Below are 19,532 nucleotides of genomic sequence, written 5' to 3' on the forward strand. Positions count from 1 at the left end.
TGCCTATATAGACAGTATACGTCTTTCACCTTTTTCACTGTCCCTGCCTCAGCACTACTGGCCCTATACTATGTAAAATTACTGCAGACTGTTTCCCTCTGGACAGGATGACAGCGGTGATGTAACGGCCAACGCAGAGCCAGGAAAGAATTTTGCGCAAGCCTGCTGTAACACTTAGCTGGCTGCGTATGAATTAGGACTAGTACCCCCAGCAGAGACGCAGTACACTCAGGACGGTCACAGGCAGCCCAAATAGAATGTTTTTTCCCAAATTTTTTTGGAAAAGCCCACTGCCTATATAGACAGTATACGTCTTTCACCTTTTTCACTGTCCCTGCCTCAGCACTACTGGCCCTATACTATGTAATATTACTGCAGACTGTTTCCCTCTGGACAGGATGACAGCGGTGATGTAACGGCCAATGCAGAGCCAGGAAAGAATTTTGCGCAAGCCTGCTGTAACACTTAGCTGGCTGAGTATTAATTAGGACTACTACCCCCAGCAGAGACGCAGTACACTCAGGACGGTCACAGGCAGCCCAAATAGAATGTTTTTTCCCACATTTTTTTGGAAAGCCCACTGCCTATATAGACAGTATACGTTTTTCACCTTTTTCACTATCCCTGCCGCAGCACTACTGGCCCTATACTATGTAAAATTACTGCAGACTGTTTCCCTCTGGACAGGATGACAGCGGTGATGTAACGGCCAACGCAGAGCCAGGAAAGAATTTTGCGCAAGCCTGCTGTAACACTTAGCTGGCTGCGTATTAATTAGGACTACTACCCCCAGCAGAGACGCAGTACACTCAGGACGATCACAGGCAGCCCAAATAGAATGTTTTTTCCCAAATTTTTTTGGAAAAGCCCACTGCCTATATAGACAGTATATGTCTTTCACATTTTTCACTGTCCCTGCCTCAGCACTACTGGCCTTATACTATGTAAAATTACTGCAGACTGAGGACGCAATGCTCTGCACGGCTGATATACAAAAAAAAAAAATGTGCAACACTGCAAAAAGCTGCCTCAACAGTACTGCACACGGTCAGATGTGGCGCTAAGAAGGACCGTTGGGGTTCTTGAAGCCTAAAATAACTCCTAACACTCTCCCTATAGCAACTCCAGCAAGACAGCACTTTCCCTGAACTATGTCAGAATGCATCTGTGGCGAGCCGCGGGAGGGGCCGATTTATATACTCGGGTGACACCTGATCTTGCCAGCCACTCACTGCAGGGGGGTGGTATAGGGCTGGAACATCACAGGAGGAAGTTGTAATGCCTTCCCTGTCTTTCTATTGGCCAGAAAAGCGCGCTAACGTCTCAGAGATGAAAGTGAAAGTAACTCGAACATCGCGTGGTACTCGTCACGAGTAACGAGCATCTCAAACACGCTAATACTCAAACGAGTATCAAGCTCGGACGAGTACGTTCGCTCATCTCTAATCGGCATCTTTTTCCCCTACTGTATATTAACAACAGTAACATAGTATGTAAGGCTGAAAAAAGACATATATCCATCCAGTTCAGTCTACTACCCCCCGAATCAGTACTCAATACAAAGACGTCAATGGCCATTGTATGCAACTGTATTACATACTCTACAGTTCCATCTGTTAGTAGTACCCTTTGGAGGTATACATCAAGCGGATTTCCTAATGTATAGGCTTTCTTATTAAACAAAAAATGTTTTTACTGCATGGCTTACCCTTCTTTCTTGTACTAGATGCCTCTACCTATGTTATTCCATACAGCAACAAAAAAAACATACCAATTTATAACAGACAAATGGAGGCAAAATTGCTTTCTTTTGACTCTGTTGTGTGAACGGGGCCTTTGGATATGTTGATGAATACACCAAGAGTTTTCCTCGTGCATATACCAAAACGTGCACTGCAAATGCTGTGTGAATGCACCCTAATATGTTCAGTGCATATATGGGTAAACTTTCCTGCCATATAGGCCAGATATAATGGGGGGATTCACCAAGACAAAAATATACGAAAGGTTCAAATTTTGACACAAACATTGCTTGCGTCAAATAATTAGCAAGTTCTTAACATTTGCACCACTTATGCCCTTTTTAAGAAGAAGGCCATGGATTATCGGGAGAGGATCTAGCCATTCTAGCCCAACAGATACATATGTATAACTTATGCCAGAAATTTACTCCAGCTCATAGCTGACATAGATTCTTTTTAGTTGCATGGGCAGCCCGAGATGTACCTAATGGCACGCACCCATGTCATGCTTTCCGTGCTTGGTGGCGCTATTAGGAGCTGAGCAGAGCAGTGTTGCAGATAAACAAGAGGCATAGATAGCCTCATGAAGAGAAATGGCTGATATCAGACAAACCCATTCTAATTGAAATCTATTGATTTTAACAAAAATGTAACCAATTTTACAAAAACAATAACTTAGTTTCCAATATTTGGCATATATTTAAAATTAAAGACAGTTTCTAGACTCCTTTAAGTTGCAACTATTACATACAGAATTCAAATTAACTTCATTCTTTTTGCCTGTAGATGACTCCAATTGTAGTCACTACTGAATGTCAAGACTAAGGAGCTGTCATTTCACTCAAGATATTTGTCCTTGAAAAACAGGGTAGTTGTCATAAACACCTGGTATTTATAAACCTCATAGCAGATTGTGATGGTCATAAACAGGGAAATGTTTGATGTTTTATGGAAATGTAAGTTCTATCTTTATAGTCAATGACATCCTTAGAGACTGTTAATCTGCTCTCTTCAGTACTGCCAGTTTGTTCATATAAAACTTGTTCAAAAAACGAAGGTTATTAAAGGAACTATTATAAAAACATCTAAAGCTCTTCCCACAGAATGTAGCTTAAATGGAAGAATGGAAAATGCTATAATTAATCTAGAATATGCTTAGCCTTAAAGTTATATTATGGCATTAAACAAGAACATAATTTATATTCATTTTGTTATACTTTCCATTGTGTATGTGGAGAACTCATATTATCTCATATATTACTGTGACATATTGTATGTAATTCATATTACTATACATTAGAGTTGAGCGAACATGCTCGTCCAAGCAAGATGCTCGTGGCAGCAGTATGTGGCTGGCTAGCTAGCTGGAGAGAGAGAGAGAGAGAGAGAGAGAGAGACAGAGAGAGAGAGAGAGACAGAGAGACAGAGAGAAAAAAAAAAAAAGCTCGGCACCCGGCGGATGAATTTCAAAAATGCTCGGGTCTCCCATTGACTTCAATGGGGTTTGTTACTCGAATAGAGCTCTCGAATATTACGAAGAGCTTGACTCGAATAACGAGCACCCGAGCATTTTGGTGCTCGCTCATCTCTACTATACATACATGTTGCAAAAAGATTTCCTATACTTGCAATCGTTTTGTACTATGAAGGCTATTTTAAGGGTATGAAATTCAGGACCACTATCACGGCTACACTAGTGATACTGATTTCAGTTGCCCAGGCAAATAAAGGGTACAAATTTATCTGCAGGCTGCCAACTACTGGCTACTCAACAGTTTTACATTTTAAGATAAATGGGTCGCATTTAATAGATAATGAAGGACAAAACTCCTTCCTAAAGGTCCATTTACACGTAACGATTATCACTCAAAATTCGTTCAAACGACCAAAAATGAGCGATAATCATCACATGTAAATGCTACTATTGTGCGCTTTTCATCTGATTGATGATTTTAAGATGAACTTAAAATCCATTGTTCAGCCGCAGAGAGATAAAGTGTCTCTCAATCGACCGCACACTATGTTCTCCACGGGAGTCAGGAGATTACATTGTAACCTGCTGGCAATCCACTGCAGCTGTGTGCGAGAACAATGCAGCTGTGTGCACATAAATCACACGCTGGGCTCTGCAAACAACTCCCATAGGCCCTTTTCCATACAAATTAAGATATAAAGTGTAAATGGCCATCCCTAAAACGTTCAATCTTTCAATCATTTGAAAGATTATCTTTGTGTGTAAATGGGCCTTAATGTGATACATTTCCTCTCCCTCCATGGACCTACAAAATGTTTGGTATGAGCTTGACAAGCTGCAAAAAATCTTATTATTCCCTTTCCACTCAATATCAGTTGGTTACACTTGGAAAGACATATAACATCCTTAGGTACCCAACAAGTCTATGAAATAGAATATAAGATAGAAGTTGACTTATACAATAGTGAGTTCAGGGATCCTGATCATTTGCCCCTGTGATGCCCAGATGCTTCTGACGACTGCCTGGGTGAGACTGGAAAAGGTTCACAGATTCAGGGGATTGTCTCATGAAAACAATGCTTAACCATTTGTCCTATTAGAGCATATGTTATGTCCGAGCCGGAAGCTGAACGCCTCATCTGGATCAGACATAATAGCTGTCCTACAAGTACGAATATGCTCATAATGTCATAATGCAAAGAATAAAACAATGTAAATGAGGAATCTTACCCATACCTACTCATACAAGAAATCCCTATCTAAAATTGAGGCAATCACCCTGCTGAGGGAAGCCCCGTATCCAGAACCTGAGCCAAGCTTGTCTGACCCTAGATGGTGATGAGCGAAGTGATGATTGACAGATGGAAATAACAGTAGTGACAGCAGATTAAGGTACAGATAACACACGAAGCCCAAATAAAAAATGAACACAGCAACTTATCTGACACAGTGCTGGAACAAGGATACACTGAGAAGACCAGAACTCCAGCAGACATATGAAAACCGCCACCTACTGAGAGGAGGGGCTTGAATATACTCTTATACTGTTTTATAATAGTTGATTGCCTGGCTGGGGAAACTACCCCCCACCAAATAATCAATACCCACATTAGCAGAGAGCTGTGTTCACATCAGAATCCAGTACCAAATGACAGAGTGCATAAGCTGGCACCAAGATTGGCCAAGGCTGACATCAGAGTTGTGGCCGATGTTCTGTAATAGCATATTAATGTCATTAAGTGGGATCATTGTATCACATGGATGGCTGTTCATTTGAAAGGCCACATTGTAGCACTACATTTACCCTCCATGGAAAATGTCTAGTTGGCTTCTACTACTTTAGCAAAATCACCTACTTGCCCGGTGACCAGGAGTGGGACCTTTTGAGATCAGCTGACCAGGGGCGTAACTATAGAGGATGCAGGGGATGCGGTTGCACCCGGGCCCAGGAGCCTTGGGGGGCCCATAAGGCCTCTCTTCTCCATATAGGAAGTCCAGTACTATGAATAAAGCATTATAGTTGGGGGCCCCATTCCAGGTTTTGCATTGAGGCCCAGGAGCTTCAAGTTACGCCTGTGCAGCTGACTAAGGGTTCTTTTACATTGAGCGAGAAATTGTTTGCAGGATGGTATAGTTCGCTCGTTCATTAATACAGCCAGTTTATGCATGCAGATCAATTAATTAACTTTTTCGTTCACTTGATCATTCAGTCGTTCAGAGCATTGTACCAGTGAATGTGAATGACTGAGCAATCACTGTTTACATCTAACGAGTTGCTAACGAGCAAACGATGATTTCTATGCCTGCATAAAATGAATAAGTGAATAAATTATGTTTTGCCATTCAATTTTTGCCAGTATTTACACAGGACAATTATTCTTCAAATTTACACGATCTGACAATTTTTTGAACAATAATCGTTCCGTGAAAAAGGGTCCTTAGAGACGTTGTGACTAATGAGATAAGCCCTTTAAATCAAATGAATGATAGGCAATCGTAAATTAGTCCTAGACGTTTAGTGAATGTAAATACTGCATAATGACATGAACACATGCTAAAGAGCAGTACTTAAATGAAATATCGTCTACATTTGGTGCCTGCTTGATATTGTTTTATTTAATTAATATTTGTAAATATTGTGCAGTATAAAATACATTATCTTTCAGTGTAAGACAGATATTTTAAACACATTCTGTGCTATACAAAATAATTTACTGTGAGGTGTGCTTATCAGCAGAATTAGAAAAGCCTGAAGGCTTAGTCATTAACACAGCACGCTGCCAAGTGGGAAACCTAATTTTGATACATTGCCTGTCTGGCTGCCGTTTCTATGGCTGATTGGGAATGATCATGCTGTTCATACAACACTTGCAGTGCCAGTTTGAAGCTACTGTAGGTACAGCTTTGTAAGAAGCAATTGAAATTCTGCCAGAAAGCTTTGGAAGTGAAATGAAAAGATTCTTCAAGAAGCAATACACGAAATCTACAGTTCTGTTACAATAGAAGTTGGATACAGTAACAAAATAGTTGGAATGTAAAAATAGCTAGGAAAGACTAGCAGCATCCATTTCTCTAAATGCTCTATGCATTCATATATATATATATACAAATCTATTATTTCTATGCATTTAAGAAACGTGGAATTCTGATGCACTAGATTAGCAATTAAGCCCCAACGGGTTAAAAGGACTTGCCCTACCTACTAAAACTCAGTTGCCATAGCAAATGTCTGCTAATTAAACAATAATTATTGTTTCCTCTTCTCTTAGACCTCTTTCACATGGCCGTAGGCATTTTATGTGCACCCGCCAGTAAAAATGCGTGAACGGGCGCACAAATCTAACATTTGTGTGCTTGTTCAGACGGCCCAGGCCCGGCGCATATACGCTGAGGCCACAATGCCGTTGGGTGGGGAGAAACAGCTTAGATTTGCTAAGCTGTCTCCCCCTTCCCTCCCCCTCGCCGACTCACCTACTCTCTCCTCCCCTCTGGCTGTTTGCAATGGGAGGGGGTGAGGGTGGGGCTAAGCTTTTGCTCCCTCCCCACCCTTTGTTCGCAGCCAGCAATGGTAGGGGGCAGAGCTTAGCACTGCCTCTGTCCTACCCCCTCCCATTGCAAACAGCCGGAGGGGGGGGGGAGAGAGGAGAAGAGAAGAGGGAGGGAGTTTAGTAGTCACGCTGCTATACTCCCTCCCACCTCCCATCTCTGGCTGCTGTTATTGACTCCTATAGGTGTCTTTGCAGCAGCCAACGTATTCCGGGCAGAAAGATTGTTACAGGACTATCTTTTCTGCCCGGCATAAAAAGGCCCAGTGCTGTATTGTATTGGCCAGCCAGGCACTTTTACGCAGCGGGAATACGTCTGTGTGATCTGATGCATTGTAATCCAATGCGTCAGATGGTAGCGTATATCGGCCAGCTGTGAAAACGGTGGCTGATATACACTTGTGTGAATAAGCCCTTAGGAGTCTTTCATACAAGTGTTTTATCCTGGCTATTTTGCCACGATAAAACACTAGCCGAAAATTGCCTCCTTCTGAATCATTAGATTCCAATCCATTTGTTCAGATGGGCAAATTTTTAGTGCGCAAAATCAGACGGCCATAAAAGATAGCGTATACAGTGCGCAGTCCAGCCAGCCTATCTTTTGCTGGAATACACTGCCCGTTCCCATAGACCCTCTATTGGAGCCTTTGAGATCCGACAAAAAAGTGAAGGGGGAGAGAGATTAGCAGTGGCACATGTTGCTAAAGTCCCTGCCCCTCCTCTTGCCGGCAGCTCCCATAAGCTTCTATGGGAGCTTCTATTGCTGCTATCAGCCGGCAAGGAGAGCTATATCTCCTCCGGCCCATGGAATTCTGCGCTGCGGCGCCGCAGCCCGGCCATGTGAGCAGTTGAGAAAGCGGGAAATTTAGCCACGACTTGGTTGGGGCTTTCTCCCGTTCATGCGATTTTTGACTGCGATGCGGGCACTCGAAAATCACAGCTCCCGAGTGAAAGGGACCTTTCACACAGGACGGAATATTCTGCAAAAGCATTGTGGAATATGCCCTCCTGCAGAATCTGCAGAACTGAAAATAGTAGAATTCTGCCAGCATTTGCACATCGCAATCTGCAGTTAGCAGTGTGGATTTTGGTGTGGAATTCAGAGATGGCATATTTTGTAGTACTATTACGAAATATTCCATCCTGTGTGAAAGGTCCCATTTTCCTATAAAAATATTTAAAAAATTTAAAAAACCCACATATTTCATATCACCATATTCGTAAAACTCTGAACTATTAAAATACCGCAATATTTATCCCACATTGTTAACACAGTAAAAATAAGTACAAAATGCCCAAATTACAGGTTTTCATGTTATCCCAGATCCCCCCCCCCCCATAAAAAATACAAAGAAATCTAATAGATGTATATACCTTAAAATGCTACTAATAAAAACTACAGCTAATCATGCAAGAAGCGAGCCCTCACATAGCTGAATCAATAAAGAAATAAAAAAAGTTATAGGTCTCAGAATATGGTGACAGAAAGTATCTTTTGTATTTTAAAAAAGCTTAGTTTTTAACAGTAGTGAAACAAAAGAAAATTCTATATTTTTGGTATTAATGTTATTGTAGTGACCCCCAAACAAAGTTCATACTTCATGTTTACTGCTCCATGAACGCCCTAAATACTAAGTTCCCCCAAAAATGGTCAAATTGCATTTTATTTTCATTTCACCCCACTTAAAAAGTATCCATCATATCCATGTATATCCATCACTAGGTTGACCCTGTAAATTGTATATTCAGCATAAATAACCTGTAAACGTCTATAGAATGTAATTGTATTAAAACAATCCAAGCAATCACATATTAATATATTACATATTAAACCAATCAGCCATAACACATAGACCACCTGACTTACATTGTATAGGCCCCTCTTATGCCATTAAAACAATTCTAACCTGTGAAGGGATGGTTGCCAGAGGACCTCAGATGGTGTTTTATGGTATCTGGCACCAAGATATTACCAGAAGAGCGACCTCAACCCTCAGATCTGTGACTGAGATTTAGAGAATTTGTGGGCCAAATCTATGCCTGGAACTCTATAATGTTCCTCAAATCATTCCTGAATAGGGATGAGCGAGTATACTCGCTAACGCACTACTCGCTCGAGTAATGTGCCTTAGCCGAGTATCTCCCCGCTCGTCCCTAAAGATTCGGGGGCCGCCGCGGAGCGGGGAGCGTCAGGGAAGAGCGGGGAGGAACGGAGGGGAGATCTCTCTCTCCCGCCCGCTCTCCCCTGCTCCCCGCCGCAACTCACCTGTCAGCTGCGGCGGCCCCCGAATCGTTAGGGACGAGCAGGGAGATACTCGGCTAAGGCACATTACTCGAGTAGTGCCTTAGCGAGTATACTCGCTCATCCCTATTCCTGAACAAAAAGAGGTTATGAAGGAGTGTACTTGGTCTTCAACAATCTTTAGGTAGGTGGTATGCATAAAAGTAACATCCGTATGAATGAGATGACCTAAGGTTTCCCTGAACCTTGCAGAACATTACCAAGAGCAGCAATGCGGTCCCATTGAAAGCAATGGGATAGCATCACGATCCTCTGCCATAGCTGTGACTCCTCTGGCAGGGGATTCTTTCATCCCCGCGGAGAGTCCCATCACTGAACACTGTGACCCTTCGTTTCCCCCGCAAATGACCCCATTTTAAAAACTACTCCCCTGTTGTTACCATGTGACGGTTGCTAGTCCTCCTGGGGAGGCGGTGTGTGGGGACCTGCGGTCGGGGCGCATCCCCCCAGCTTGTTGTCCGGCTGCCAGGGGTGCGGGTGCCCGGCTAGCATGGGTGGCGCGGTGATGGTGGTGCGCGCGCGCACCTGTGAGTGCAGCTGCCGTGCATGAGCCCCCTTTTATTATGTTCTGTTGGGAGTTGGTTGTCTCCCTCTCTCCGCCCCTGGGCGGAGGCTTTTTGTTTAAAGGTCGGCCAGAGACTTGCAATCACTGCCAGTTATTGGTTTCCCTCATTGTGCTAGCTTGTCTGCCTCTGTTGGTCTCCTGCCTCTGTCGTCTTGTCTGCTATACTTTGCTTTTGTGCACCAGGTTTTTCCATCTGCCTCAGTTCTGCTTAGTATTGTTCGTGTTGGTTATTTACATCTGCCTTTTCTGTCGGTATTCTACCCTTTCAATCCAGGTACGGCAGCGTCCCTTTTCGGTCCCTAGTGAGAGTAGGGACTGCTGCCCAGTTGCTCGCCTGGGGTTAGCCAGGAGAGGAGGCAAGCAGGCAGGGACAGGAATTGTGGGTGGGATCTAGGACACCTGGGCTGGCGTATCAAGGGTAGTATACCGTACCATAATAACTGGCCCTTAAAATTGCTCTCCTATGGAGGCCATGAGTACCCTCGCAAGTCAGTTGCAGGAGTTAGTGGTCGTGATCCAAGACCTGTCCGGTTGTATGGTTGCCCAGGAGCAGCGGGAGTTAGTGCATGTTTCTACTGCCCCTTCCTTCTATTCCCGAGCCCGAGTGTCCTCTTCCTGAGGTATTTTCAGGGGAGAAGAGAAAGTTTTTTGTTTTTCAGCAGGCATGTAGATTGTATTTTTGGATGCGGCCCCGCTACTCCAGCTCAGAATCCCAGAAAGTTGGATTGATAATGTCCTTACTTCGGCGTCCCCCCCAGACATGGGCCTACTCCTTGCCTGAAAGTTCGGCTTGCCTGCAGTCAGTTGATTTGTTTTTTCAGGAACTTGGAGGTATTTATGATGAGCCGGGCCATGCGGGGTTGGCGGTATCTCATCTTATGTCTCTACGTCAGGGGCAGCAGTGGGTAGAGGACTATTGCTCTAAATTTAGACTGTATGCAGGTGAAACCTCTTGGAACGATAGCGCCCTTAAAGATGTGTTCTTGTTGGGTCTTTCTGACGCTGTCAAGGATCTACTCATTTCTCATCCGGCTCCGGTGACACTCAATGGTGTGATGGAATTAGCGGTCAAAGCTGACAGGAGGCTGAGATCTAGAAAAGAGAAACATCAGGCCCGTAAGGCTAGGGAATCTGGCAGACCCGCTCCCCCTTCTCCCATGCCAACTTCTGCTGCCGAGCCTATCAGCAAAGTCCCAAGGAACGGCGACGGTTCGGGATGACTCATCGCCTCTGCCTCTATTGTGGGAAAGCCGGACATTGTGTAGTGGCCTGTCCTCAGAAGCGTCTACAACATCAGTCTGAACCGGCGAAAAACTTCAGATCCTAGGCGATCTTTGGGAGGATCGCCTAGGATCACAGGTACTCCCTAAGTTGTTGGTGCCTTGTCAGATTGGCTTCCAGAATTTCACTCGGTCTGGTCAAGCTTTTATTAATTCGGGTGCTGCCACCAATTTGATCAGTTTAAGTTTTGTCAGACCTCTGATGACTGAATTCTCGGAGTTAAAAATTCCCAAACACTTCACTAGTATTGATTCTACCCCTATGTCTGCAGGGGTTGTACAATGGAGGACTCCCATGTTAAAGTTCACTGTAGGTGTTCTCCATTCTGAGAATCTGCTGTTCTTCGTAATGGAAAGGATGTCTGTTGATGTGGTGCTTGGTATGCCCTGGTTGGCACTGCACAATCCCTGATTTGATTGGTCCATTTGGGAATTAACACCCTGGGGTGTTCTCCTGTCATAGTCACTTAGCTATTATAACCATGTGTTCAGCAGATGCCATACTTATTCCTGAGTATTTGTCCATATTCACAATGTATTTTCCAAGAAACTGGGAGACTTTGCCTCCGCATAGGGAGTGGGACTGTGGTATTGATTTGATCCCCGACAGTCCCATCCCTAAGGGAGCCATTTTCAATTTGTCTGGGCGTGAGCACGAAGCCCCTAAGTCCTATATCTCAGAGTCTCTGGCCAAACGACATATCAGGCCGACCAGTTCTCCTGTCGGGGCAGGTCTCTTCTTTGTAGAGAAAAAGGATGGGACATTGAGGCCTTGTGTGGATTATCAGGCTTTGAATAAAATTACAGTAAAGCACCACTGCTCCATGCCCCTGATTCCTGATTTATTGAATCAGGTGGTAGGGGCCCACTGGTTTTCCAAATTGGGCTTGAGGGGGGCTTACAATTTAATTCGCATCCGAAAGGGAGATGAGTGGAAGACCGCGTTTTACACCTTGTTCAGACATTTTGAATGTCTAGTCATGCCTTTCGGACTTTGTAAGGCCCCACTGTCTTCCAGGGATTTATGAACGTGGTCTTCCATGACTTCCTGGTCCTGGTGTACTCCCCAGACTGGGACTCACATGTGCGACACCTGAGGCTGGTTCTGACCCCTTTGCGTGCGTACCAACTTTTTGTCAAGTTGGAGAAATGCATTTTTGGTACAAAACAAGTATCTTTCCTTGGTTATGTGATTTCACCCACGGAGATTCAGATGGAGTCTGATAAAGTGGCAGCAATCTCCCAATGGGTCAGACCAGATAACCTGAAAGCTCTCCAGCGGTTTTTAGGTTTTACAAATTTTTACTGTAGATTCATTAAGAATTATTCGATTATTGCTCAACCCCTGACCGATCTTACCAAGACGGGTGCCAACTTGGTAAGATGGTCGCCTGAGGCCCTAGAGGCTTTTAGTCATCTCAAAAGGGCATTTACTGCTGCCCCAGTGCTAGTACAGCCTGACACGCGGCGACCATTCTTCATTGAGGTCGATGTGTCTGAGGTGGGGGTGGGGGCCATATTGTCTCAGAAAGTCAGCGGGAGACCAGGGTATAGTCCATGTGCGTTCTTCTCCCAGAAGTTTAGTTCAGCAGAACATAACTACGACGTGGGTATTTGTGAGTTATTGGCGATTAAGTGGTCTCTAGAAGAGTGGTGTCACCATCTTGAGGGGGCAAGGCATCCCATTACTGTGTATACTGATTATAAAAACTTGGTATATCTCGCCAATGCTAAGAGACTCACGGCTCGTCAGGCCAGGTGGGCGTTGTTTTTTGCCAGGTTTAACCTCGTCGTTACATATATTCCAGGGGATAAGAACGTGAAGGCAGACGCCTTCTCACGGAGTTTCGGTTCGCCGGAAAGTCAGACAGTAGCTCCCGAGAATATCTTGGCACCTAGGGTGGTGGTGGTAGCTGTAGAATCTGATCTCATTGCTCATCTACCAAATTGTCAGCAGGACTCTTCCTTTGGGGGTGCCAGAGGCAGATGGTTTGTGCCAGAGACCTTGTGTCTCAGAGTCATTGAAGAGTCTCACTCATCTGTTCTCGAAGGCCATCCGGGGGCTCAAGGTACTCTGGATCTTTGTGTTAGACACTACTGGTGGCCAGGCATGTCTCGGGAGATCCGCGACTTTGTTAAGGGATGCTCTGTCTGTGCACGCGGTAAAAGTCGTCGTCAGCGTCCGGAGGGGCTTCTAAGACCGTTACCGGTGCCTTTTCGTCTGTGGTCGCATTTATCGGTAGATTTTATCACCTATGTACTTGAGTCTCAGAAGTTCACCACTATCCTAGTTGTTGTAGACCAATTCTCAAAGATGGCACATTTAGTGGCGTTAAAGAAGCTACCTTCTGCAATAGAATTTTCCAAGAGTTTTGTAAAAGAAATCATTTGTCTACATGGGGATCCTGAGAACATTGTATCTGATCACGGTGTTCAGTTTGTTGCGTAATTTTAGCGAGCCTTCTGTAGAAATCTGGGAACGTCGCTTTCCTTCTCATCAGCATCCCACCCGCAAACTAATGGTCAGACTAAGCGGAAGAACTAGGATTTAGTGCAATATTTATGGTTGTTTGCTAGCAAAAATGCTATTCAGTGGGCAGAATTCCTGCCGCTGGCAGAGTTTGTACTAAACAAACGTACTTGTTCTTCCACTGGGGTATCTCCATTCCTTTGCATATATGGTCAGCATCCCTGCTTCCTTACAGCTATTTCTACTCCGTCGGCCTGTCCTGCAGCTGATGTCGCCATAGATGCGCTGCAGGGGGTATGAAAAGTAGTACAGAAGAACCTTGAAGCAACGGAGGCTCGTATGCAGTTGTGTAGTGGGAGTCTGTTAGTATCTGAACCTTACAAGATGAGGCAGAAGGTATATTTGTCTTTTAGAAATCTCAAATTGAAGGTTCCATCTTTGAAACTGGCGCTGCATTACGTGGGTCCCTTTGTCATCACGCGGGTAGTAAATCCGCTTGCTTATGAACTTGATTTGCCAGCTACATGGAGGGTTCATAGGGTTTTTCATAAGTCATTATTGAAACCTTTTGTCCCTTCGGTGAGCACAACGGGGCCCAAACCAAAAGGAGCAGCCGGTAGTTTTCAGAACAGACATTTTGCTTAAAGATAATTTAGGCTCCATTGCACAAATGTAGAGCCCTAGAGCTGCAAAAATGATGGAGAACCTCCACAAATAACACAATTTTGAAAATTAGACACCTTAATAGAGATGAGCGAGCACCAAAATGCTCGGGTGCTCGTTACTCGGGACGAAATTATCGCGATGCTCGAGGGTTCGTTTCGAGTAGCGAACCCCATTGAAGTCAATGGGCGACCCGAGCATTTTTGTATATCGCCGATGCTCGCTAAGGTTTTCATTTGTGAAAATCTGGGCAATTCAAGAAAGTGATGGGAACGACACAGCAACGGATAGGGCAGGCGAGGGGCTACATGTTGGGCTGCATCTCAAGTTCCCAGGTCCCACTATTAAGCCACAATAGCGGCAAGAGTGGGCCCCCCCCCCCCTTCCCAACAACTTTTACTTCTGAAAAGCCCTCATTAGCAATGCATACCTTTGCTAAGCACCACACTACCTCCAACAAAGCACAATCACTGCCTGCATGACACTCCGCTGCTACTTCTCCTGGGTTACATGCTGCCCCCCCCCCTCCCGCACGACCCAGTGTCCACAGCACACACCAAAGTGTCCCTGCGCAGCCTTCAGCTGCACTCATGCCACACGCTGGCCTCATAGCCACACCACCCTCATGTCTATTTATAGTTGCGTCTGCCATGAGGAGGAACCGCAGGCACACACTGCAGAGGGTTGGCACGGCTAGGCAGCGACCCTCTTTAAAAGGGGCGGGGCGATAGCCCACAATGCTGTACAGAAGCAATGAGAAATATAATCCTGTGCCACCGCCATCAGGAGCTGCACACGTGGGCATAGCAATGGGGAACCTATGTGCCACACACTATTCATTCTGTCAAGGTGTCTGCATGCCCCATCAGACCGTGTTTTTTTATAAATAGTCACAGGCAGGTACAACTCCGCAATGGGAATTCCGTGTGCACCCACAGCATGGGTGGCTCCCTGGAACCCACCGGCGGTACATAAATATATCCCACTGCAGTGCCCATGACAGCTGAGGTAACGTCCGATTAAATGCAGGTGGGCTTCGGCCCACACTGCATGCCCCAGTCACACTGGGGTTCTTTAGAAGTGGACACATGCAGTTACAACTCCCTGTGGACCCACAGCATGGGTGGGTGCCAGGAAGCCACCGGCGATACATAAATATATCCCATTGCATTGCCCATCACAGCTGAGGTAATGTCATGTTAAATGCAGGTGGGCTTCGGCCCACACTGCATGCCCCAGTCAGACTGGGGTTCTTTAGAAGTAGACACATGCAGTTATAACTCCCTGTGGACCCACAGCATTGGTGAGTGCCAGGAAGCCACTGGCGGTACATAAATATATCCCATTGCATTGCCCATCACAGCTGAGGTAATGTCATGTTAAATGCAGGTGGGCTTCGGCCCACACTGCATGCCCCAGTCAGACTGGGGTTCTTTAGAAGTAGACACATGCAGTTACAACTCCCTGTGGACCCACAGCATGGGTAGCTCCCTGGAACCCACCGGCGGTACATAAATATATCCCATTGCAGTGCCCAGCACAGCTGATGTAACGTCAGCTTTATTGCAGGTGGGCAAAAAATTAATTGGATTACACTGTAGGCAAGGGCGCCAAAAAATTGGTGTACCAACAGTACTAATGTACGTCAGAAAAATTGCCCATGCCCAACCAAGAGGGCAGGTGAAACCCATTAATCGCTTTGGTTAATGTGGCTTAATTTGTAACTAGGCCTGGAGGCAGCCCAGTTAAAATAAAAATTGGTTCAGGTGAAAGTTTCAACGCTTTAATGATCATTGAAACGTATAAAAATTGTTTACAAAAATTATATGACTGAGCCTTGTGGGCCTAAGAAAACGTGCCCGTTCGGCGTGATTACGTTAGGTTTCAGGAGGAGGAGCAGGAGGAGGAGGATGAATATTATACACAGATTGATGAAGCTAAAAGGTCCACGTTTTTGATGGTGATAGAGAACAATGCTTCCATCCGCGGGTGCAGCCTACGTATTGTTTAGGTATCGCTGCTGTCCGCTGGTGGAGAAGAGAAGTCTGGTGAAATCCAGGCTTTGTTCATCTTGATGAGTGTAAGCCTGTTGGCACTGTCGGTTGACAGGCGGGTACGCTTATCCGTGATGATTCCCCCAGCCGCACTAAACACCCTCTCTGACAAGACACTAGCCGCAGGACAAGCAAGCACCTCCAGGGCATACAGCGCGAGTTCAGGCCACGTGTCCAGCTTCGACACCCAGTAGTTGTAGGGGGCAGAGGCGTCACGGAGGACGGTCGTGCGATCGGCTATGTACTCCCTCACCATCCTTTTACAGTGCTCCTGCCGACTCAGCCTTGACTGGGGAGCGGTGACACAGTCTTGCTGGGGAGCCAGAAAGCTGTCAAAGGCCTTAGAGAGTGTTCCCCTGCCTGTGCTGTACATGCTGCCTGATCTCTGCGCCTCCCCTGCTACCTGGCCCTCGGAACTGCGCCTTCGACCACTAGCGCTGTCGGATGGGAATTTTACCATCAGTTTGTCCGCCAGGGTCCTGTGGTATAGCATCACTCTCGAACCCCATTCCTCTTCGGGTATGAGAGCGGAAAGGTTCTCCTTATACTGTGGGTCGAGCAGTGTGTACACCCAGTAATCCGTAGTGGCCAGAATGCGTGTAACGCGAGGGTCACGAGAAAGGCATCCTAACATGGTCAGCCATGTGTGCCAGGGTACCTGTACGCAACACATGGCTGTCCTCACTAGGAAGATCACTTTCAGGATCCTCCTCCTCCTCCTCTTCCTCAGGCCATACACGCTGAAAGGATGACAGGCAAGCAGCATGGGTACCCTCAGCAGTGGGCCAAGCTGTCTCTTCCCCCTCCTCCTCATCCTCCTCATGCTCCTCCTCCTCCTCCTCCTCAACACGCTGAGATATAGACAGGAGGGTGCTCTGTCTATCCAGCGACATACTGTCTTCCCCCGCCTCTGTTTCCGAGTGCAAAGCGTCTGCCTTTATGCTTTGCAGGGAACTTCTCAAGAGGCATAGCAGAGGAGTGGTGACGCTAATGATTGCAGCATCGCCGCTCACCATCTGGGTAGACTCCTCAAAGTTTCCAAGGACCTGGCAGATGTCTGCCAACCAGGCCCACTCTTCTGTAAAGAATTGAGGAGGCTGACTCCCACTGCGCCGCCCATGTTGGAGTTGGTATTCCACTATAGCTCTACGCTGCTCATAGAGCCTGGCCAACATGTGGAGCGTAGAGTTCCACCGTGTGGGCACGTCGCACAGCAGTCGGTGCACTGGCAGATGAAACCGATGTTGCAGGGTGCGCAGGGTGGCAGCGTCCGTGTGGGACTTGCGAAAATGTGCGCAGAGCCGGCGCACCTTTCCGAGCAGGTCTGACAAGCGCGGGTAGTTTTTCAGAAAGCGCTGAACCACCAAATTAAAGACGTGGGCCAGGCATGGCACGTGCGTGAGACTGCCGAGCTGCAGAGCCGCCACCAGGTTACGGCCGTTGTCACACACGACCATGCCCGGTTGGAGGCTCAACGGTGCAAGCCAGCGGCCGGTCTGCTCGGTCAGACCCTGCAGCAGTTCGTGGGCCGTGTGCCTCTTCTCTCCTAAGCTGAGTAGTTTCAGCACGGCCTGCTGACGCTTGCCCACTGCTGTGCTGCTGTGCTGCGCGACACTGACTGCTGGCGACGTGCTGCTGACACATCTTGATTGCGAGACAGAGGTTGCGTAGGAGGAGGAGGAGGGTGGTTTAGTGGAGGAAGCATACACTGCCGCAGATACCACCACCGAGCTGGGGCCCGCAATTCTGGGGGTGGGTAGGACGTGAGCGGTCCCAGGCTCTGACTCTGTCCCAGCCTCCACTAAATTCACCCAATGTGCCGTCAGGCACATCTAGTGGCCCTGCCCGCCTGTGCTTGTCCACCTGTCCGTTGTTAAGTGGACTTTGGCAGTAACCGCGTTGGTGAGGGCGCGTACAATGTTGCGGGAGACGTGGTCGTGCAGGGCTGGGACGGCACATCGGGAAAAGTAGTGGCGACTGGGAACTGAGTAGCGCGGGGCCGCCGCAGCCATCATACCTTTGAAAGCCTCCGTTTCCACAACCCTATACGGCAGCATCTCCAGGCTGATAAATTTGGCTATGTGCATGTTTAACGCTTGAGCGTGCGGGTGCGTGGCGGCGTACTTGCGCTTGCGCTCCAACACTTGCGCTAGCGACGGCTGGACGGTGCACTGAGAGACATTGGTGGATGGGGCCGAGGACAGCGGAGGTGAGGGTGTGGGTGCAGGCCAGGAGACGGTAGTGCCTGTGTCCTGAGAGGGGGGTTGGATCTCAGTGGCAGGTTGGGGCACAGGGGGAGAGGCAGCGGTGCAAACCGGAGGCGGTGAACGGCCTTCGTCCCACCTTGTGGGGTGCTTGGCCATCATATGTCTGCACATGCTAGTGCTGGTGAGGCTGGTGGTGGTGGCTCCCCGGCTGATCTTGGCGCGACAAAGGTTGCACACCACTGTTCGTCGGTCGTCTGCACTCTCAGTGAAAAACTGCCAGACCTTTGAGCACCTCGGCCTCTGCAGGGTGGCATGGCGCGAGGGGGCGCTTTGGGAAACAGTTGGTGGATTATTCAGTCTGGCCCTGCCTCTACCCCTGGCCACCGCACTGCCTCGTCCAACCTGCCCTGCTGCTGCACTTGCCTCCCCCTCTGAAGACCTGTCCTCAGTAGACGTAGCAAACCAGGGGGGGTCAGTCACCTCATCGTCCTGCTGCTCTTCCTCCGAATCCTCTGTGCGCTCCTCCCTCGGACTTACTCCAATTACTACTACCTGAGTGATAGACAACTGTGTTTCATCGTCATCGTCCTCCTCACCCACTGAAAGCTCTTGAGACAGTTGCCGGAAGTCCCCAGCCTCATCCCCCGGACCCCGGGAACTTTCCAAAGGTTGGGCATCGGTCACGACAAACTCCTCCGGTGGGAGAAGAACCATTGCTGGCCATTCAGGGCAGGGGCCCGGGAACAGTTCCTGGGAGTCTGCCTGCTCCTCAGAATGTCATTGTAATGGAGTGAGCAGGCTGGGAGGAAGGAGGAGCAGCAGCCAGAGGATTCAGAGTTGCAGCAGTGGACGGCGCAGAACTCTGGGTGGTCGATAGATTGCTGGATGCACTTTCTGCCATCCACAACAGGACCTGCTCACACTGCTCATTTTCTAATAAAGGTCTACCGCGTGGACCCATTAATTGTGAGATGAATGTGGGGACGCCAGAAACGTGCCTCTCTCCTAATCCCGCAGCAGTCGGCTGCGATACACCTGGATCAGAAGCTCGGCCTGTGCCCACACCCTGACTTGGGCCTCCGCGTCCTCGGCCGCGTCCACGTCCTCTAGGCCTACCCCTACCCCTCAGCATGGTGTATTACCAGTAGTGCAGAAACAGAACGCTGTAATAAAATGTGCCGCTTACTGGCCTGTGGTTGGAGGCTGACTTCGCTTACGGAACGCACAGAC

Source organism: Eleutherodactylus coqui, chromosome 4 (genome assembly GCF_035609145.1).
Source record: "Eleutherodactylus coqui strain aEleCoq1 chromosome 4, aEleCoq1.hap1, whole genome shotgun sequence".
Taxonomy (NCBI): Eukaryota; Metazoa; Chordata; class Amphibia; order Anura; family Eleutherodactylidae; genus Eleutherodactylus; species Eleutherodactylus coqui.